The following is an 11,566-nucleotide window of genomic DNA, read 5'->3' as shown; positions in this document are numbered from 1 at the left end:
CGAATTGTTGTGGTGGGTCGTCTTGCTAGGGTGTCGTTGGAGCTTGTTGCCGGCACCGGAACTGAGGTACACCGGCGTAGAGCTCTCCGGATTTATCACCGAACTTTCTTTGCTATTTTTATCGCTACAATTAGCCTGTCTTTGCTGGGTTTATGTGTGTGTGAAATTGACAGTAACATACCCATACAATAACACCACCCCCACCCCCACCTCCATGCTCACCAACCCCACCTCCACCACCACCCCCACCCCCACCCCCACCCCCACCCCCGCCACCCCCACCTCCACCTCCATCCACAACCCCGCCGCTACCCCTCACCCTAATTAGAATTCTAAAATCAAAGTTTTTTTGCTGAATTTAACAAATCCCCTTTCACCCTCACTCTTGATTTATCCAATTTGATCTAATGTCAGCTGCCTTGGGATACCAGGTATATATCTGTCGCTCTCCTTCTCACTCACCTTCTCACTCACTCGCTCACCCACACAAATGTAGTTACTACATATGGCTACTCTAGTGCAGAAATAAAGATCACTGATGATTTGTATTTACGTGCCTTTCTTGTAGCTCTCCTCTTTTAAAACCACTGATGATTTATGGGAGATCCAGCTAGATTTGCAAGGGGAAGGGAACCAGACAATGGAAAAATTAGTGATGGCCTAAATAAAATGGCACCACCCGTGAGTATTTAAGTCCATTTAAAATTATGATCGTGTTAAATGATTTGTAGAAAAAATGAAAGAGCACTCTTATTTATGTATAAACAAACCTGTTTACTTATCAAAAACAAAATTATGTATAAACAAACTTGTGATTCTACTTTGTAGTTTGATAAACATTAAAATATAAGGGTTAAAAATTTCAAGAGCTGAATTTTAAGTGTTAAATATAAATTATATAGATATTTCAAATACTTATTAAATTTATCTGTCATCTCATGGGAAATACTTGAGAGGTCTTTGATACAAAATACACCGGTATAAGATGTGGTTGTGAGGTTAGTTCAGATCAGATCTGTTTATTTGGTAGTGTTATTTTTGAGATTTTCTTGGTATATTTTGGTAGGGATATTCTTGTTATGTCCTAACTAGAATGAAGTATTTGCTTCTATGTGACGCCCCAGTGCTTTTGATTATAAGTTGAAGGAAATGCTAGTAATGCGTGATTCTTTAATTCAGTTTCTAGAATTGCATTACTTGCTATTACTATATATGAATTTTGTTTTTCTGTTCTTTCTATTACAAGGCATGTCTCCTATTATTTTTAACTTTTTAAATCATTTCTAATTACTTCATGCCACATAAATTCTGGTCGAGCCCTGTCTCTTATCTTCTATGTCTTCATTTTTAATTTAACACATTGCAAATGATTCTATTTAACAAAAACTCTTAGCAACATGAATTTCTTTTCCACAGAACCAGTTGTTTTCATTTGTTTGAGGATTTATTCTCGGGTTTTCAACTTTCTTTGTTTATGCAAGAGTTGTTTAATTCAAATGTGATATATTCTCGTGAAACCTCATATATGTTAGTTCAGTCCATGCACAACTTCATTCAACTTTTTTGTTATTTTTGCAGCCTTAAACATTAATTCTCAGTAGAAGTCCAAAAAAATTAGTTTTTTCATGAAATAAAAGTAAATTTTTGATTACGTATCAGTTTTAATTTTCTGTTGTTTTTCCTGGAATGCTTAGTAGTTTGTATATATATAGGTGTTGCAACTATTTTAATTTCAAAATGTTTCATATTGGTAGCACAACTACATTTTCTTATAAAGTAACATTATAGGTGCAACTTTCTATCTATTGGAAATCTCAAAAAATGGTTTCACAAGGGATTCATGTCAAAAAAAGGTTTCAATATGTTTCATGATGTTATTTTAGATATAACATTTCGATATCTGGCCTTATTTCGGATGGAGGAAGTTTTATACGGATGAAAGGTGATAAAGAATTCATTGAAGAAATAATATACGTAGATAAATATTTTCTGCTCAATCAAAGATGTGAGTGCACTTTATTGATTGTACATAGTTCTTACACCTACATGTGATATTTATAAAAGACCTTAAATTGTTCAAGGGAGGAACTTGTGTACCAAACTGTTTTAAGGTCACAAACCAGTGAAAAAAAGTAGCATATCAGTCAGTTAAGAAGGCTAAGAGTTTAACGGCCATGACCAAGCTTAAATTTGCATTTGGTACAGTAGCTATTTGAAATATTCTTTGAGTATCATATGACATCATGGCCTAGACGGTAGGTGAAGGGGCGAAAATATTCCTCAATGAAAACACAACTTCTGGGCAGGATGTGTCACCAATCATATCGTGCCATGTGTAAGCAGTGACAGCACACACAGATGGGCCAACCTTCTTTTCCGCGGCCATCCTGGCCGCCTTCTCCACTTCCAAGGCACTAGACAACGCAGTACATTTCTATTCAAGTTCCTGGTGTCGAACAACCACCTTGTTGGCCTCAAGAACCAACTTGTTCTTCTGAGAGTGCAAGCTTGCTACCTTACGTTCACCAGCCTCAACGGTGTGACATAGAGAAGCTATCCCGAACATGGTCTGCAAGGATAGAAGTGGAATCTAAGTACAACAGGTGAACGAAAGAATACACATAAACTGAAACTAAAGAATTATGATGAATGGGGGAGTTCTCACCTCCATTGCACAGATAGACACCCTAGCAAACAGGTCATGCCTGGAAAGCTCCTTCTGAACCTGAACGTCTGCAGGAATCTATAAGTTCCAGGCATAGGACAGAGCGATGGGCCCATTTTTGAACATGGTGTCCTCAGCTGTCACGAAGGACCCATCAACCTTTAGGAATTTGGGAGCCCATGGCTCGCTTGAACAAGAAGTATCCCTTGCAAAGGATCCAGAGCCAACTGCTTGGGCTGATCGAGAAGCCTGAACATGAACGGCAGAAGAAGGTTGATGAACGATTGAATGCGTGCTGGTGCGCCCTGATTGGAACCTCCAGATCTGCCGTCTGCTATTCTTTTCCCCAAAGACTTTTCTTGGGTTGTAGAGTCTGGTTCACATTCCCCTATCCGGCGGCTCTTCTGCCGAACGTCGGGGTAAGACGTTGCTCCACACTTTTTGGCATAGGTAGAGGAGCCTTCCTTTTGCGATGGAGTAGTCCAAGAGATCTGTGGGGACACCAACAAAATGACAAATAAATCTATAGAAGCGGACAAGACAAGTTTCGTGCACGCGCGCGCACACACATTTATGCTTCCTAAGGGGGTGAATGTTCAGAGAGTGCACTCCCTGAACGAGGAGGGGATTAGGGCAGACTCGGATGCTCTGGTCTTCCAATTCCCCCAGACCATTATGCGATCATCTTTTCATCCTTTTCCATAGTTGGGGTTATCGGCGCAGATTGCGCGACCTGAGATAGGAAAAAAGTGGTATCGATTACTTTTAAGGCGGATTCTACACACCTTATAACAGAAAAGCAAATCAATGATACTAATGTCAAGACTCTACCTCTGATTTAGAATGAGAAGCATGGAAATTATCCTAAAGAAGTTCCGGTTGACTTGTAGCGGGGCGAGTTTGAGCCTATTAAGCACTAAATGATGCAGGGGATGTAGAGGAAACCCAAAAACCCCTAGCTGAGGGGCAGAGAAGATCATCTCACTGGGAGTAAAACCCTCCCCAACCTTGAACTTTGCGTCATTGGGGTAGTGTTTAATGTAAACATCGTTGGGGATTTAGCAATTAACACGAAGCGCATCAAGATCGATGGCGATTACAAGAAATCCAGAAATCCACTGGAGAGAAAAAAGAAAAGGTTTTGAGGTAGGAAAAAGCGAAGAAAACTGGCCTTGAAGTAAGGGAAAGATGATCACCGGAAATGCACCGAGGAAGGAAGGAGAGATCGCTGTAGAAAAGTCTCTATCAGATCTGGAGTGAATCTTGTATAAGGAAAAAAGTAGAAGAGCTAAGGAGGAGACTTCTTAAAGGACAATGCTTGAGTCCTGCCTTATCAGGACAATTTTAGTCCTGCAAGCTGAGTTGGCCCAATGAGAGGCTGACACCTCTCTTCAACTAAAAAAAATACAAAACATGGGTTATAACCCATTTACGTAGGATTATACCCGATATATCATTTCCTTTTTTTTTTTTTCTCTCTCCTCCCATGTGCGTATGTCTATTTCTTTTTTGTTTCTCTCACATCATGCTCCCATCCCCGTTTCACATTGTCGCCTCCATTCACAAATCCAAACTCTAGGAAACATCGAATCCAGTTCATTGATTTCGGACAGTGGTATGGTCTTAGCAAATGATTGATACATTTTTTTTTTTTTCTTGATTCACATTCTTGAAGCAGGTATGTTCAAACATTATATTTTCCAGTGCAAATTGTTTTTCTTCTTTCAAAGAGCTTAAATCAAGTATGGGTTTTGTTGAATTTTTTGTTCAAAACGAGCTTAATTCAAGCTTAATTGTGTTCAAATTTTGGGTTTTTTTCCTTTCAAAAACAAAGGTTTCTGTTTGTTTCCTTTTCCTCTCATACTTATTTAGGTTCCTTTTCCATAAAAAAGGATATTCTTCTTCTTCCTTTTGTTTTTAAATTTATTTTTTATTTTTTTATTTCCTAAATGGTATTCTTCATTTTGATTAGATAAAAAAATGTATTGATAGTTTTAGGGTGAAGTTTCATTCAATTTTATTTTTTATTTATATATATATATAGTTATGCTCTTTAGCAAAGGGAAGAAATGTTCTATACCTGTTATCTGATCAATCACTTCTTCTTTAAGAAGAAAAAAAAAAAAAGTGAAAAGGGTTTTTCTTCCAAATTTCAACCTTCAAGGAAAGAACATGAATTCATTGTAATGCAAAAAAAAAAAAAAAATCTTACATTTTTAGCACCTCCATTGCTATTCGACAAATTCTGCAGTATGTGGTGAGGGCAAGACCTAGGGACACGGGAGCATGATGTGAGAAGCAAAAAAGAAATGGAGACATAGCAGAGAGAAACAAAAAGGAAATGAATGATCTGTAGGGTCTAGTCCTAAGTAAATGGGTATAACTTATACTTTGTATTTTTTAGAGTTGAATAGAGTTGTTAGCCTCTTATTGGATGAACTCAGTTTTCGGGACTAAAATTGTCCTGATAATGCAGGACTCAAGCATTGTCCCTTCTTAAATAGTGAAGTCTGATATGCTAAGAAGATTTGGAAAAGACCCGCACGAGACCCGCAGGCACACGCTCCCATTAAAGCCATGATTATGACAAGATCCAAAAAGCATTTGAAATTTCATCCCCACAAAAGTGTGAAATGAAATTGGGGGCAAGGTGAGGGGCGAAAATATCCCCGAATGAAAACATGGCATCTGGGCAGGACATGTCACCAATTTTAGTGTGCCACATGTAAGCAGCGACAGATCACACAGAATATGGGCCAACCACGCTGAAGGCCAAAGCGAGACTGGCTGGCCCAGGATGAATTGTGTGGAACAATCACTTGATTGGGAGGCCCTAAAAGAAAGGACGGTCAAGAAGGAGGGTCCAGGCCCATGAGATCGAAGCTTAGGCCCCAAGTAAGAAAAATTAGGGTAAGAATGAAAGAGGTATAAAAAGGAAGGATTGTAAGAACGAAAGGCATTGAGTGTTGTAGGAGAAAAATACTTTCTTCTTTGAACTGTGAGTAATTCTTGTACACACAGTAGGTTTTGTAATTGTGCAGCTTAATATAATCTTCAATTTTCACAAGGTGGTTATATATCTTGTAGAGTCTTTTATAAATTAAAATAGGCAATGATGCCCTTCCTCATTTGCAAGATCAAATACAGTTTTATGAATTGCAAATTATTAATACAAATAATTTATATATGAACTACTTTTGTTTTTATGGTCCTTAACTATAGCTACAAGTTAGAAAAATTAGGGTAAGAATGAAAGAGGTATAAAAAGGAAGGATTGTAATAATGAAAGGCTTTGAATGTTGTAGGAGAAAAATACTTTCTTCTTTGAACTGTAAGTAATTCTTGTACACACGGTAGGTTTTGTAATTGTGCAGCTTAATATAATCTTCAGTTTTCACAAGGTTGTTGCATATCTTGTAGAGTATTTTATAAATTAAAATAGGCAATGATCAAGGGCGGATCTAGCCTTTCTAAATGGGGTGGGCTAATTTTGGACTGGGCTACCATTACTATTTTTTTTTTATTTTTTGGGGCTGGACTTAAAGTAGTATGGTAAATTTTTTTTTTTTTTGGGGTGGGCTGAAGCCCAGTTTTGCCCACCCTTGGATCCGCCCTTGGCAATGATGCCCTTCCTCATTTGCAAGATCAAATACAGAATGATGAATTTAAAATTATTAATACTAATAATTTATGAACTACTTTTGTTTTTATGGTCCTTATCTATAGCTTCACCACAGGTTGGATTCAAATCAACCCAGGTATCTTCACCTATATCTCCTCCATAGCTTTCCGGGTGGAAAATTGAATCAGTCCATGCATCTATTTTATGCCTTTCATCACGTGGTTGTTCTCAAGTATTCCAATCTATTTTATGACTTTCAATTAGTGGGCATGACCAATCCATTCCCCAACTTAATCACTAAATTTCAATAGTAGTAAACCTAATTGTTAATTCGACAAAATATTTTTGATTGGATATTTATGCTCCGTTTCGTTTGAGGGATGGGAAAATGGATGGAAGGGAGAGGGAAGGGATGGATGAAGCATATATCTAGGGAAGGGAAAATGTCTCCCACACTTTTTGTTTGGTTGAATGGAATGGATAATAGAAATGATAGATGGGGTGACACTTTTTTTGTTTAGTTGGATGGAAGGGAATAAAATGTTTTTATATACATATTTTTTTTTCAAATTTTTGGTAAGATTAAAAATGGAATTTTATATTTGTTGTAATTATCCCTTCTTTCTCTCTCCTCTTCCCCCAATATTGGGATAGAAAAATACAGCAAGGAGGAATGCTTCATCACTCCTTGCTTTCATCCCTCATTTCCCTTCCCTCCAACCAAAACGAAAAAGTTGGTTTTATCTCCCTTCTCATCTATACCTCCTAAATCATTCCCTCTAACCAAACATAGCATTAGTTTCTTTTTGTTGAAACTTAAATTAATCGGGCCTTCGTATTTTGTGTAATGGTCATTATTTGTAATACAATGTTCATGTCTATTAGTACTATACTTGTGAGGTTCCCATGTGCATTTATACTAGTATATGTATATAGAAAAAGTAGCAAGTACAACATATATATATATATATATATATATATATGAAAATTGCTAACCGCTAAATATACTTTAACTTCTGTAATTGCTGTGAAATTAATGGTACAAAATCTAGGGTAAATAACTAAATCAGTGAGGGAAGAAAAAAAGAGAGATTAGAGGCCTTTGGAAACTCAACAGATGTCGTTTTGACAATGCTGTTTTTCAAATTGAGCAATTGCTGTTTTTCAATCCCCAACACTAAAGGCCTTTAGAAACTTTCGCAACCTTGCACTTTTTACTTTTTCTCTCATTTTTGGACTTATTATTTCTTTTGAATTGGAATGCATTTGCAGCAACAGGAAGATACATCAAGTGAATTTATTCACGGCATTGCTATTGGTGTTGCGATTGCCATTTGGTTATAGCACTGCTTGCTGATCGCCAGAATTGATATTGTACGTATCTGCTTATTAGTGGCTTTTCCTGATATCTGTTGAACACTATTAGACTTGGCTCAGTTCACTTTCTGTTTCAAAAATTTTCAGGTCCATGAAGGCGGCAATGCTTTCCCTCGAAAGAAATGGATGCATGACTTTCCCGCTTTCTTCCCCTACCTCTCCCTCTTGAATGCCTATTCTGTAATTTTCAGAAATTGTGCGTTTTTTTTTTTTAGTGTTTTCCTGCACATGAAATGGCGAGAGATTATGAACCTGTCGGACAGAACTTTTTTTTTTTTTTGATAAGTTAATCTTTCATCTTTTCATGCGCAGGACAACACTAAAAAAAAAAAGCCCACAATTTCTGAAAATTACAGAATAGGCTGGAATAAAGATCATGTTCTAAGCATTCAAGAGGAAAGCTCACTCTAGAGGAGAACTTGTAAGGCGCGAGATCTGGATCCAGATCCAGCGACGGAGCTTTCCCGGGTTGTGGAAGCAGAAGAAAGAGCGCATCCCTAGCGGTACGAAAAGAGAGGTCGTGATGATATCATCTACGTCCGTACTGCTCATGCAAAGGTTCAAATCCTTTTACTCCAGATTATGAACACGGTCTGATTTGCTTAGCGAGGTTTGCTCTAAAAGCCTCTGTAATAGCTTCTCTTATTTAAGCTAAAGAACCCATGGAGAATCCCTCTATCTAGAGGGAGGTACCCAAAACGAAAGTTACGGATCCCGGAGCCTTAAATGATATTATTTTGGATCAAATGATGAAGCACTTGTCCTGTCCAACCAACCCAACGTTGAATCAGGTTGATTTGGGCAATCCACTTCTTAAGGAGATTCCTTACCAACTGCACAGTGAAGCAGCCATGTGAACAAAAGGGGCGGGCAAAGAGAATCAAATGAATAGAGATCATGAACTGGGCGTTGTCCCTGGTGGAGGCTCGAATATTCTGTTTTGCTTCTTCCCAACTTATTGAACGGATGTCAACTTACGTGGAGTGAAGTCCGGGTCCATCCCAAGCAGCAAATCACTCAAATTCAATCAAAAAGGAGAGGGAGGGGAAGAAAGCGGGAAAGTCATGCATCCATTTCTTTCAAGAGAAAGCATTGCCCCTTCATGGACAATATCAATTCTGGCGATCAACAAGCAGTGCTATAATCCAAATGGCAATCACAACACCAATAGCAATGCCGTGAATAAATTCAGTTGATTTATCTTCTTGTTGCGGTGATGCCATTTTATTTAGGCCATCACTAATTTTTTCCATTGTCTGGTTCCCTTCCTCTTGCAAATCTAGCTGGATCTTCCATAAATCATCAGTGGTTTTAGTAGACGAGAGCTGGTATCCCAAGGCAGTTGACATTACGATCAAAATGGATAAAGCAAGAGTGAGGGTGAAAGGGGATTCGTTAAATTCAGCAAAAAAACTTTGATTTCAGAATTGTAATTAGGGTGAGGGGTAGTGGCGGGGTTGTGGATGGAGGGGGTGGGGGTGAGGGTGGCGGTGGGGTGGAGGGGGTGCGGTTGGGTTTGGGAGTGGGAGTGGCACGTCTGAAGGAATAGGGGTTCAAAATTTTAGAGATGTGAACATTGGTTGTGGGAGGTGGAGTAAATGGGTTTTGATTCCTACAGTTGGACGAGCTACTGGTCTGAAGGAATAGGGGTTCAGTAGGATGATGGTGGCCTTCCGGCAACAAAGGGCGCCAATGCCTTGCAGAAGAACCATGGATGCATGCAGAAGGTTCTCTTTTGGAGATAATTGGTAAAATATATTTGGGGCCTGAAACCTGTCTAATAGAACTTCATTATTATAATTCTACCATCTCAATTGTCAGTCCATATTTGATACCTGTGATACCTAGGACATTTTTGGGTATCCCTAGACTTTTTAAATATTTACGCAATGCAGGTATTTGATTCCTGAATTTTTAATATTTATGTCTCAGGATCAGGTTTCAAAACAAAATATACATAGTCGATTGCTTTATTTTCAGACTTTATATGTGTTGCTATCTGTGCTTGATTGTTCTTCTATCTTAAGCATATGATGTCTTTTTCCCATTCATCACTTTATAACTATGTTGTTAGTAATTTGATGAGATTTTGATGTTTTAACATGTCTGGTGATGGATTATGGAAGGGGTCCGACATGACAAATTTGAAATTCAATAATTTGGCATTGAATTAAGTTTATCTTTGAGAAGCTATTAGAGAATGGAAAGCAGCCTTGGCAAAAGAGCTAATTGTTTAAGCTCTACAGGCTCTATATGAGCTTGTATCGAGCTGAGCTTTAACTCAATACTACATTCAATATGTGTAAGAATAAGCTTCACATAAGAATTAATGTTTTCCCATTGTTTAGTTTCTTCAATTCCGTGTGTAACACAAGGAAGTCGACAAGGAATACTTGTCTTCACACTGACCTAATGAGCAAACGGATGGTGTAGGTAGAGTCCCGAAAAGCAGGTCTCCCTGATATTAGTCGAGGTCTCTTCTAGGACGGCATCGGTAGCTTGGGACTTCGAAGCTGTAAAATGCACTTTTTTCTTCCCTTTTGGTTAGACACCAGTGATCCAGCTGTCAACAGGAATAGGAGCTGGTTAATACAAAGGGAAAGAGATCTAATTCATTATGGAATAATCCGCCTATTGGCACCGTGGCGGTTATTTTTCACATAAAATAAAATTTAAAGTAAAAATTTGATTGTTTAAATTTTACGGACAAATAATTTATTTATTTATTTATTTTGTTGATATAGTGGTGTCACGTCTCATAAAACAATTTATAATTTATTAGTGAACAAATGTCGTTCCACCAGTCAATACTTAAAAAGTCCCCCACCCATTACACCAGGCATTTACAGAAAAAAAAATTCCTAAAATTATCGAGATAATATGACTTTGGATCTGGATTGAATGTTAAGTAAAAGGTTTTATCATTAGACTATTCTAGGTTAATGGACAATTAATATGAGAAAAAAAAAACACAGAGAGAAATATTTATAACCCTGCATATTAGGATAAAAGTTGTGATACATAGTTTCAAAATAGGACATACTATATTTATGTTATATTTCTTTCTTCTTTGAGATAAATATGGTTAATTTTCAAATCATTAATGCAGGTTTTGATATGGATTCAATGATACGTCATTTTCACATTGCGCCAAATTTTTCCCGCCAACAACAACGCGTCGTGTGTAGTGGGACACATCTCTCCAGTCAGCCAACCCACCCACTTCCTTTCCTCACCTTTGTAATTAATTCTCGTCGATAGATAGGCGTTGGATCGACCACCTCGAACATTACAAGTACGCACTTGATTACAAAAATACCGAACTACCCTTATTCGGAACTTGTTCAACTCCAACCTTATCTTTGTAAATTGGATGAGAGTTTTGATTCTTGAAGCTCAAGTGATTGGTTTTTAAATTAGTTTAAAAGACTGCCTGATTGACAAAAAAAAAAAAAATGACTATGAATCAATATCACACTAAATTAGTTAATTTTGCAATGTCATTTGTGTTCAAATATGAAATTTTGCAATGTAAATATCACTTGTATGGTCAAATTTTAAATTCTAGAATAACAGTAACTTTTTCATTAAAGAATTTTGTTTTATCAAAAGACATGAACAAACAAAAGTGGACAATATGATCAAATTTTAAATTTTAGCATATAATAGTAACTTTTTTAATTAATGGCAACCAAAAGGAGGGTGTAGTTATATATTAGAAGGAATTACAATTAATTATGCTTAAAAGTTTTGTACTCGTGATTAAATATGGGGACTTTTCAATTGCGATGGATCATTGGTGTGGGCAAATAACTCGGTAAGATAAGATATCAAAAATTAGTCTAGAAATTTATATATTTATCTCACTCATCGAGATATAGCATAAGGAGTGGGTCTTGGTA

The 11,566-nt window shown here is 37.3% G+C and overlaps 1 long non-coding RNA gene across 2 annotated transcripts; it reads left to right on the top strand.

Moving 5' to 3' along the window:
• The first annotated feature begins 281 nt into the window (after positions 1-281).
• Positions 282-9,645, top strand: LOC132303078 (uncharacterized). Of its 2 annotated transcripts, none has more exons than XR_009481085.1 (5): positions 282-431; positions 615-681; positions 7,560-7,661; positions 7,752-7,844; positions 7,977-9,645. It is a non-coding gene; the product is annotated as an uncharacterized LOC132303078 (long non-coding RNA). The 2 variants fall into 2 exon arrangements; XR_009481084.1 differs by having other exon boundaries at positions 7,752-7,860.
• Positions 9,646-11,566: the final 1,921 nt, after the last annotated feature.

This window comes from Cornus florida, unplaced genomic scaffold, assembly GCF_030987335.1.
Source record: "Cornus florida cultivar Cherokee Brave unplaced genomic scaffold, ASM3098733v1 CherokeeBrave_3.0.0_Hap2_Chr04, whole genome shotgun sequence".
NCBI lineage: Eukaryota > Viridiplantae > Streptophyta > Magnoliopsida > Cornales > Cornaceae > Cornus > Cornus florida.
The sequence above is the reverse complement of the archived record's forward strand: the minus strand, read 5'-3'. Positions and strand labels throughout refer to the sequence as shown.